The sequence below is a fragment of the Bidens hawaiensis genome, unplaced genomic scaffold (assembly GCF_021521415.1).
Source record: "Bidens hawaiensis isolate Kalapana, Puna unplaced genomic scaffold, B.hawaiensis_p1.1 tig00022884_1, whole genome shotgun sequence".
NCBI classification, from domain to species: Eukaryota; Viridiplantae; Streptophyta; class Magnoliopsida; order Asterales; family Asteraceae; genus Bidens; species Bidens hawaiensis.
The window spans coordinates 360,329-370,984 of record NW_027493574.1 but is presented as its reverse complement, the minus strand read 5'-3'; positions in this window follow the sequence as shown (position 1 = coordinate 370,984).

Sequence of the window (10,656 nt, the reverse complement as noted above, 5' to 3'; positions counted from 1 at the left end):
ACCGCAATAGCCCAAGCTTTGAGCCAAAACAATACCAACACCTCCAGTTACAACATTAAATCCTTTAACGCGGGTAACCCTCCAAAGTTCACAGGTCTTGAAGGAGCCACCGTGATGCTCCAGTGGCTTGAGAAAATAGAAAACACTTTCCTCCACACCCAATGCCCCTCAGACAGACGAACCCTATATGCTTCCAGTGTCCTGGAATCTAGAGCGCTTACATGGTGGAATGGAGTAGCTCATGCGCGTGGCGCAGAAACTGCTTCTAGCATGCTCTGGGAGGAATTTAAGGAGATTCTGACGCGAGAATTCTGCCCTCCCAACGAAGTTAAGCGCCTGGAGGAAGAATTTTGGAATCTCAAGCAGTACAGCGGTGAAGCGCGCGAGTACGCGACGCGTTTCCATGAACTAAGCCTGCTTGTCCCTCACCTTGTTACCCCTTCCCGCCGAGCCATAGAGAAATTCCTTGGGGGTCTCCCCATGGAAATTCAAGATTCTGTATGGGCCAGAAACCCAGTAACCCTCTCTGACGCCATCGAGTTGGCCGCTGTGCTCAGCGACAACCATGTCAGAGCAGGAACCCTGTTCCTGCGGGGAGCTGAGAAGACCAAACCCACCAAAACTGCCCCTGAACCAACAGAAACCAAACCAGAACCCTCAAACCGTAACAACCTCAAGCGCAGGCGCAAAGCCTATGCGCTTACCAACCCGCCCATTGTCCAGCAACCCATCTACCAACCTCCAGTTTACGCGCCTAACCCACTGTCAGCCTACCCAACACCTCCTGTAGCCCACAACTATGCCTTAACCAATCCAGCACTCCCTGCCCCGCCAACTAAGAAACCTTACACAGGAAATCAACCCTTTTGCCCAACCTGTAGACTTCACCACCCAACCCAAACCCCGTGTCGACAATGTAACCGATATGGCCGCGTTGGTCACTCTGCTGAATACTGTAGAGTCCCTCTCGCCAACCCAATTGCGCCAACACCACCAGTCTACCCGCAGAATCCACAACCAACCTACCAAAACCCACGACCCAGATCGTGCTTTAACTGCGGTGATCCCAGTCATTTCCGGAACGCGTGCCCAAGACTACAAGTTCAGATTACACAAGCGAATCCGGTGAACCAGATTTCGAACCAAGTGACGCGTGGACGAGCTTTTAACATAACCGCGCACCAAGCGCAAGCGAATAATGACGTAGTTAATGGTACATTTTTGCTTAACGGATTTTATGCTTCTGTACTTTTTGATACTGGCGCCGATCGAAGTTTTATCTCTCGCGCCTTCGAGCAGAAGCTTGCGCGACCGCGCAGCGATTTAAAAGAATATTTTTCAGTTGAATTGGCTAATGGCGAAACTGTTTTAATTAACTCGGTGATTAAAGATTGCACGCTTAACCTTAACGAAAACGATTTTCTAATCGACCTCATCCCCATGCCTCTTGGAAGTTTTGATGTTATCATTGGTATGGATTGGCTTTCGCATAATCGCGCCGAAGTTATTTGCGCCAAGAAGTTGATTCGCATTCCTCGAGAAAATGGTGATCTTCACATCTACGGCGAAAAACCCTCCAGTGGTCTTAAGCTTATGTCTTGCGCCGAAGCCCAAAGACTCATGCGGAAGAAGCGTATTGCATTTTTAGCCCATGTGGTCAAACCTGCTGAAGAAAAGAAGCTTCGCGATATCCCCGTTGTGCGTGATTTCCCTGAAGTTTTTCCTGATGATCTTCCTGGTATCCCTCCCGCTCGTGAAGTCGAGTTCCGTATTGATCTTGTCCCTGGTGCTTCCCCCGTAGCTAAATCTCCTTACCGTCTTGCGCCCGCTGAGATGCAAGAATTGGCAAGCCAACTTCAAGAGTTGACTGCTAAAGGATTCATCCGCCCTAGCTCTTCGCCCTGGGGTGCTCCGGTGTTGTTCGTTAAAAAGAAAGATGGATCGTTTCGCATGTGTATCGATTACCGCGAGTTGAACAAACTCACCATTAAAAACCGGTATCCCTTACCGCGTATTGACGACCTCTTTGATCAACTCCAAGGTGCCTCTTGTTTCTCCAAGATTGATCTCCGCTCTGGCTATCACCAGTTGCGCATCCGCGATGAAGATGTTCCGAAGACTGCTTTTCGAACTCGTTATGGCCATTTTGAATTCTTGGTCATGTCCTTCGGTTTAACCAACGCACCCGCCGTTTTCATGGATCTAATGAATCGGGTGTGTAGGCCTTTCTTGGATAAATTCGTGATCGTGTTTATCGATGATGTTCTGGTGTATTCTAAGACCAAGGCCGAGCATGAGCAACATCTCCGATTGGTATTGCAAAAGCTTCGAACCGAGCAGCTCTATGCTAAGCTTTCCAAGTGTGAATTCTGGTCTGATGAAGTACAGTTTCTTGGCCATGTTGTGAACAAGATGGGTATTCATGTCGACCCATCCAAAATTGAAGCAATCAAGAACTGGATTACGCCATCCTCTCATTCTGAGATCCGTTCCTTTCTGGGCTTAGCTGGTTATTACCGGCGCTTCATTTCGAACTTCTCGAAGATCGCTTTGCCTTTAACAGCTCTAACGCACAAAGGTAAACCATATATTTGGGGCTCGAAGCAAGAAGAAGCCTTTCTATCGCTCAAGCGATTGTTGTGTGAAGCTCCTGTTCTTGCGCTACCTGAGGGTAATGATGATTTTGTCGTGTACTGCGATGCCTCCAACCAAGGTCTCGGTTGTGTTCTTATGCAACGAGGCAAGGTTATCGCTTACGCATCAAGGCAACTTAAGGTTCATGAAAAGAATTATACAACTCACGACCTCGAACTTGGTGCAGTTGTATTTGCCTTGAAGATCTGGAGATACTACCTCTATGGTACTAAGTGTATCCTCTACACTGACCATAAAAGCCTTCAGCATATCTTTGATCAAAAGGAACTCAACATGAGGCTACGCCGATGGAACGAACTCATCAGCGATTACGATTGTGAGATCCGGTATCATCCTGGTAAGGCTAATGTGGTAGCCGATGCGCTCAGCCGAAAACCCTGCCAGCTTAACTGTATCTTGCCGCGCACGCATCTTCACTTTGCGCCGATTCAAAGCAACCTTGAATCGCGTATTCGTGACGCGCAGCGCGCATCCATCAGTAATGGTAACCTTCGCGCCGAGTTAGCGTGTGGCGCGGAAGCGCATTTTGTCCCTAATCTGGGTGGAATTCTCTGCTATCTTAATCGCATCTGGATTCCCTTTGATGAGAATCTTCGCGCTGATATCCTGAGTGAAGCGCACAAATCTCGGTATTCTATTCATCCTGGCGCTGATAAGATGTACAAGGATTTGCGCATTACTTATTGGTGGCCCGGTATGAAAAAGGATATTGCTGTGTTCGTAGCTAGATGTCTGACTTGTTCTAAAGTGAAAGCTGAACACCAACGCCCATCTGGTTTGCTCGAACAACCAGAAATTCCTACGTGGAAATGGGAATGTGTAGCGATGGACTTTATTACCAAGTTACCTTTGACAGCAAGCAAACATGATAGCATTTGGGTAATAGTGGATCGTTTGACTAAGTCTGCTCACTTTCTGCCCATTCGTGAAAACTACCGTGTTGAGCATCTCGCGCAGCTTTATGTCAAGGAAATTGTCTGCCGCCATGGTACTCCTTTGAGCATCATATCCGATCGCGATGGCCGTTTTATATCTCGCTTTTGGAAATCTCTCCAATCTGCGCTAGGAACTCGCTTGGACATGAGTACGGCATATCATCCTCAGACTGACGGTCAGTCTGAGCGAACTATTCAAACCCTTGAGGATATGCTCCGATCTTGTGTTCTTGATTTTGGAGGTAATTGGGATTCACACCTGCCTTTGATTGAGTTCTCTTATAATAACAGCTATCATTCCAGTATCGGTATGGCCCCATTTGAAGCACTTTACGGTCGTAAGTGCCGCTCCCCGATCTGTTGGAGCGAAGTGGGTGAAACTCAAATCACAGGACCCGAACTTGTTCAAGAGACAACCGATAAAATCGCCAAGATCCGTGATCATCTGCTGACTGCCAGAAGCCGACAGAAGAGTTACGCAGATCGTAGGCGGAAGCCTCTCGAATTTCAAGTTGGTGATCTTGTTCTCCTCAAGGTGTCGCCCTGGAAGGGTGTTGTCCGCTTTGGGAAGAAAGGTAAGCTTCCTCCTCGATATGTTGGACCATTTAAGATTCTCGCGCGTGTGGGAAAAGTTGCCTACAGACTTGACCTGCCGCCCGCGCTCAGTAATGTGCATCCAACGTTCCATGTATCCAATCTCAAGAAGTGTTTAGCTGACGAGAACCTTCACATTCCACTTGATGAAGTTCAAGTTGATGAATCTATGCATTTCGTTGAGAAGCCTGTTGAGATTATGGATCGCGAGGTTAAGCAAACCAAGCGCAGTCGCATCCCTATCGTGAAAGTTCGCTGGGAGTCCAAGCGCGGAGCCGAGTTTACATGGGAAAGGGAAGATCAAATGAAGATCAAGTACCCGCACCTGTTCTCTGCGCAACCTACTTCGAGATAAATTTCGGGACGAAATTTCTTAAAGTAGGGGAGACTGTGACATCTGCCCGATCCGACCCGACCCAGGTACCCGTTTCTCTGACCCGATCTCTTTCTTTTATGATTTAATATTTATTTATACTAATATTTTACTTTTAATAATAATAATATATTTTCCTTTCCGCCTCTTTCTCTCTCTTTCTTTCCGCCGTCCCGTCCCTCTCCTTCTCTCTTTCCGCCTTCTTTTCCCTCTTGTCGCCGTCCCGCCCTTACGCCTTGTTTCCCTCTTTTTCTTCTAACTCTTTGCTTGTCCTTTGTTCCTTCCCGCCTAAGGTTGTCTGCGCAGCTCCACGCGCCAGACCCCTTACAAGGAATCCTGCGTGAAGACCACCTGTTTCAGCGATACGCGAGACGAACTCTTCTCGCAGCGCGCTAAGAATTTTAATTCTTCTCGCAGCGCGCTAAGAACGGTAGTTCTTCCCGCGACGCGCTAAGGATTGTAGTTCTTCTCGCAGCGCGCTAAGAATCGTAGTTCATCCCTCGACGCGCGAAGAATTATAGTTCTTCCCGCGGCGCGCTAGGAATTTTAGTTCCTCCCGCGGCGCGCTAAGAAATGTGATTCTTCCCGCGGCGCGCTTAGAAATGTAGTTCTTCCCGCGACGCGTTAAGGTTGGTTCTGTCTGCCTTCGCGCTCGCGCTCTCTTGACCTTCTGTGTCTGCCTTCGCGCTCGAGCCTTCTCGCGCTAAACCCGTTTTCTTCTGTTTAATCTAGCCGTTTGCTTTTGTGTTGTCTTATCTTTTGTGCTGTTGACCTAATCTGCTTTATGTCTGAAAAGTTACTTTCGGCGCAGCATGCGCACCAACCCCATTGGTTGGCAGAAAAAGTGACTGACATTATCTTTTGAGATCTGCTTTTTCCATGCCTGACCAGTACCTTTATCTGACCTGCCCATGCCTTTTTACTGTTCCCTGTCAGCTTTTTCTCTTTTTCCCTGCTGCCATATCTTTTGATATCTTTTGCTTTTGGAATCTTTTACTTTTTGAGATCTTTTCCCCTTTTTCTAGGGATTGTGTTCCCTAGGGTTTCTCTATAAATAATAGTATTATTTTTCCTAACACTACACACACAAAACACTTAATCTCTCCTGTTCTCCTTGCTCTCTCTGCCGCCTCCCTCTCTGCCTCCGTCTTCCTCCCTGTTATGTCCTGCTCTTCCGGTAATATATATATATTATATATAATAATTTACTTATTAATTATGCTAACTTATAATCAAGACTTAAAACAGATCGTTAAAACAATAATCTTTAATTATAGGTTAACTTGTGCTTGTTTAAAGTTGGTTCTTGCTTTATCTTACACCGCATCGTTTATCAAGTGAGTAATCTCGTACCTAATCCCTTTTTGCTTTTAATGTTTTGGGATGTTCATGTGTTCATACAAACTTAGAGTCTTAAACTTGTTTATGAGCTTTAGTCGCGCAGTATCCCATGTGTTGAGGACGTTTACTTGGCTGTTTATTTGTATGTGTGTATCATTAACCGCTTTGTTCGGCCTATTCCGCAGTTTTCATGGATCCATTAGATGAACACGGGAGACCTATCGTTTACGGTTTTCTTTGTTTACACTTGCACAGATGTTTTCTCGTTTTTGTGCTCAATTGGGAGCACGGATTGAACTATGAACTATGAGCTATGATCTATCTAGGCTTGATCACAATCTGATTGCACCCTTGTTAAACACCAGACATACACGTGTTGCGCGCAGATTTATTGTTATCTATGTATTGTATTAAACTTGATTTCTCACCAACACGCAAGTGTTTGACGTTTATTTTAACACATGTTCAGGTTTGCAGTAGCTGTTTTTGGAGCTTGTGGACACATAGGACGTTTTTACTTTTTGGACCTAGATTAAAATGTATCAAGACAAGTTATTGCTGTTCGAATATTATGATTTATAATATATTGATTTATGATGATTTATGTTATCTTACTTTTACTTTGCGCGTGCGCGAATGAATGTATTTATTAAATATTGACACCCAATAGTGTCACGAGTAATGAAACAATATGTGGCGCCCCGATGTATAATCCGCCTTTGGTCGGGGTGTTACATGTCAAGTAGGGGTAAATGTGCACCGTACGATCCTAGAAACTGGTTATTGATTGAGATCGTTACGGAGGTCCTTCAAATTTTTAAATCTTGCACAACTAGTTTATCCGGGGTTTACTATCCAACAAGCCCCATTGCTTTACCAAAAATTGCTGTCATGTGAACAAAGTTGAGTGAACTTCATTGTAGGGGTGCACCTTATTTTGATATGGGTGTAAAAATGAAAGAAAAATTTAGAAAATATTTTCAACAACTACCCGCTGTTTTGACATGTGCTGCTGCGTTAAACCCTTGCATAAATGTTGGTGGTGTTGAAGCTTTAATAGAAAAAATTTGTGATGAGCTAGAGTTAAACGACGATCAAAACCCCTATTATAACCAAACTTTAAAGAATGCTTTCAACACCACCTTGTCTAACATGTATGATGTTTACCTTACAAAATACGGGTCGTCTTCCCAAATTCATGACTCGTTAAGAGCTGTTGCCCAATCCCAATCCCAAACCGACCTTGAAATGGGGATGTACTACATGATTTAGGAAGACGCCGGTAAACGTCAAAAGGTAAACACCCCAAGCAGTGAACTTGGAAGGTATGGTGGTACCAACTTTGTGAAACACATGACTCCAGATGAATTTAGAAGTCTTGATTTGCTGGCTTGGTGGAGAGGTAAGGAGGATGAGTTTCCGATCCTCGCCGCCATGGCCAAAGATTTACTAACGGTCCAAGCTTCCACGGTAGCTTCGGAGTCTGCTTTTTCTGTTTCTGGCAGGGTTATATCGATTAGGAGGACTCGACTCACTCCACCAGCTGTAGAGATGTCTATTTGCTACAAGGATTACTTGGACTCTTTAGATAGGGCACAACATCAACGCTCACTCGAGGGGGAAATGGACTATGAGGCGGGCTTGTATGAAGACGAGGTCAATCAAGGACACACTCAACCAATGACCGATGAAGAAGCCGCGTACGACGATTACCTAAGGAATAGCTCGGGATCGGGTAGCGATGAAAATAATGAGTAAGAAACAGCAAGTTGTTAATGTAATCGTGTCTAAGCATTCTTTAATGTTTGTATTTTTGAGTTACGAATATGCGATAACGATTTAATGTTTGTATTTTTAATGTAAAAGCTATAAATGAAAGTTATGTATTTTTGAGTTACGAATATGCGATAACGATTTAATGCTTGTAGTTAACGGTTTGTTTATACTGTGAAAAAATTATGGTTATTTAAAAAAAAAAAAAAAAAAAAAAACCGGTTAACCGGTTAGACCGGTTATTAAAAAACCTGTTAATAAAAAAACCGGTTTATTAACCGGTTCTAACCGGTTCCCAAACCGGTCCTAACCTGTTTGACCGGTTATGGTTTTCATACACAAAAACCGGTTATTAACCGGTCCGGTTATTAACCGAACCGGTTTTTTTAAAAAAACCGATTTGTGCACCTCTATCTGGCGCCTTAGACCACTCGGCCATCCTGACTTGATATCTAACGATTCTCAATTAATTATTGATACCAACTGTAAAAATTAACTTTTTTATTCTAAATAATTGCTCCAACTTCCAACGATAATATACAAATAAATTGCTAGGTAATTATAGATGACTTGATATTGTGCTTTTATTAGCTTCGTTTTACAGCCTGCTAATTGCCATCACCATGTATGCCTCTTGGTTTTTATTGATTAAAGTATCTTGTTATTTAAAAGACAAGTATTCTATGAACAAAGAGGATTCTGTATAACGATTTTATTTGCTTTCCTAGTTTCATCTGAGTTGTGTTTATTTTAAAAGGGAAATTTTTGAGTGTAATAAAAGTGATGAATTGAGATTCAACATGTTTGAAGCCCGCGTTACCATCACTAACAGAGATTTAAGATAAATAAGTTGGAACCCGCTTTACCGATTCTAATACTAATAAAGAGTTAAGAACATTGATGCATTTGTGTTAATCACTTGATTCATCACAAGTATATGTTACGGTTTATTCGAGACAACCGTCAATCTCCCAAGAACACAAGAGAATAAGAGAAAATAACCCAAGATAATAATTCTTTTTTATTCTTTTACTTAAACGAGATTACAATATATAGGAAAACAAAGACATAAAAATAGAAAAAGATAAACAATAATGAAACATAATTTGATTATAATAAGGAAACTAAATAATATATAAACTTAAATATTATTATTATTATTATAGGATCGTGTCAGTATGTTAGAGAGAGAGAGATAGATGTTCATTGTAGAACCAATACTCCAATAGTATGCTGGAAACATAGCTATGAACGCTTTAACCTTTGCACTGCTTGTTGTATACTCCGTAACTGACTAGAATGTACATGAATTTAAATATGTTGGAGGTTTATTTTAAAAAAATACGGTATTGATAACATTATGTTTATATGCATATTTGCATCCACTCCATGTTTATGTGCCCATTGCTATACTTTAAAAAAATCTAGAGAGAAAATAAATCACTTTCGTATTCTATTTTGTTGTAACAATTATTGTAACAATATGCACATATTAGTACACGTATCTCATAGTTCTATCATAATATTACTGTAACAATATGATTACATTGTCACACCCCGATAAAAGGCGGCGGTACATGCCGGGGTGTAACGTGATTGGACAAATACACAAGACACTATTAAAGTGACAATATTTAATCAACTCATTAATTTCATTCAATCACCAAAGTAACACATATTGTTCATACAAATAACATCAAAACATAAGAAAATAGATATTGTTCATTCTTCTAATAACCTAGCGGTATCAAAATAGAATGACGTCTTCAAACTCCAACTCAAGTAATAATCAAACCTGTAACATGCATAAAATAACATTTGTCAACACGTATGTTGGTGAGCAATTTCATAGTTTTGAGTATATATAATATGAGTGAAATCCACAAACGTATATGAGACTATAAATAAAAGCATCAATCATGGTATATAAAACATATGTAAATGAGGATCATTTCTAATCGGTAAGAATACCGACATACTTGGATAATGAGGCCCTATTCTACTAGCACAAGGCTAAGTAGTTAGGGGAGCGTATGATCATACTTAATGAGGCTCAACAACAACATAAAAATAAACACTCGCGCACGTAAAGCATATGAGACATATAACACACAATAGAGCAAGTATTCTAGCATCATATACCCTAAAGTTTGTGGTTTGAGAAATGAGTATAATATAAATCATTTTTGTTTGAATAAGTATGCATGTTACCCCCAAAAGATAAAAATGAAAACGGGGGATGAAATGTACTCACGTTAACTAAGTAACTTGAAAGATTGATTCGTGAATAATCGGAGATCGGGTTTAACGAGCAAGACCTAGATTAAACGGGTCTTAAGTTAGTAGGTAGTCTTTGAAGGGTTTAAAATAAAATATGACAAGTAAAGTAAATAAATGAAGTTTATGGTTTAAAAATGTAAATACTTGGGAAATTAAAGACATGTTTTAAAAAGTAAGTTTACTCGAAACCGGGTCTTGGTATTTCATTCATAATTATTACTCGACCTATGTTAAGTAACTTATGTGGGTTATAATGCACTAATGCAAGACCCTTTGGGTATATGAACACCAAAACAAGGTTTTAATCGAGTGTTCGGATTTGTTAACTTGGGTCTAGATAATTAACTAAACTCAAAGTTAACTTTCCAAAATGTTTTGAGATAACTCAATAAAATCGAAAGACTTAACCAAGTATATAGTTCTATTATGAAGAACCTTAACGTCCGTTAAGTGTGTACCCAAGTAGTAAAGTACACAATACCACATACATGATAAGAACATCAGAAGTCAGAACATGCACGTTTAAGGCCCAATAAAGGGAGGGCCGACCTACTTATAGTTTATCCGGCTCAATAAAAAGACACCGCATTTTCACTTCTAAAAAACTAACGATTTCAATTTCAAACACACAGTGATTTTAAGAATAAGATAACTTTGATATTTAACAATCTAATTTGTATCATGGTTTAGAGCTCTAGAAATCTT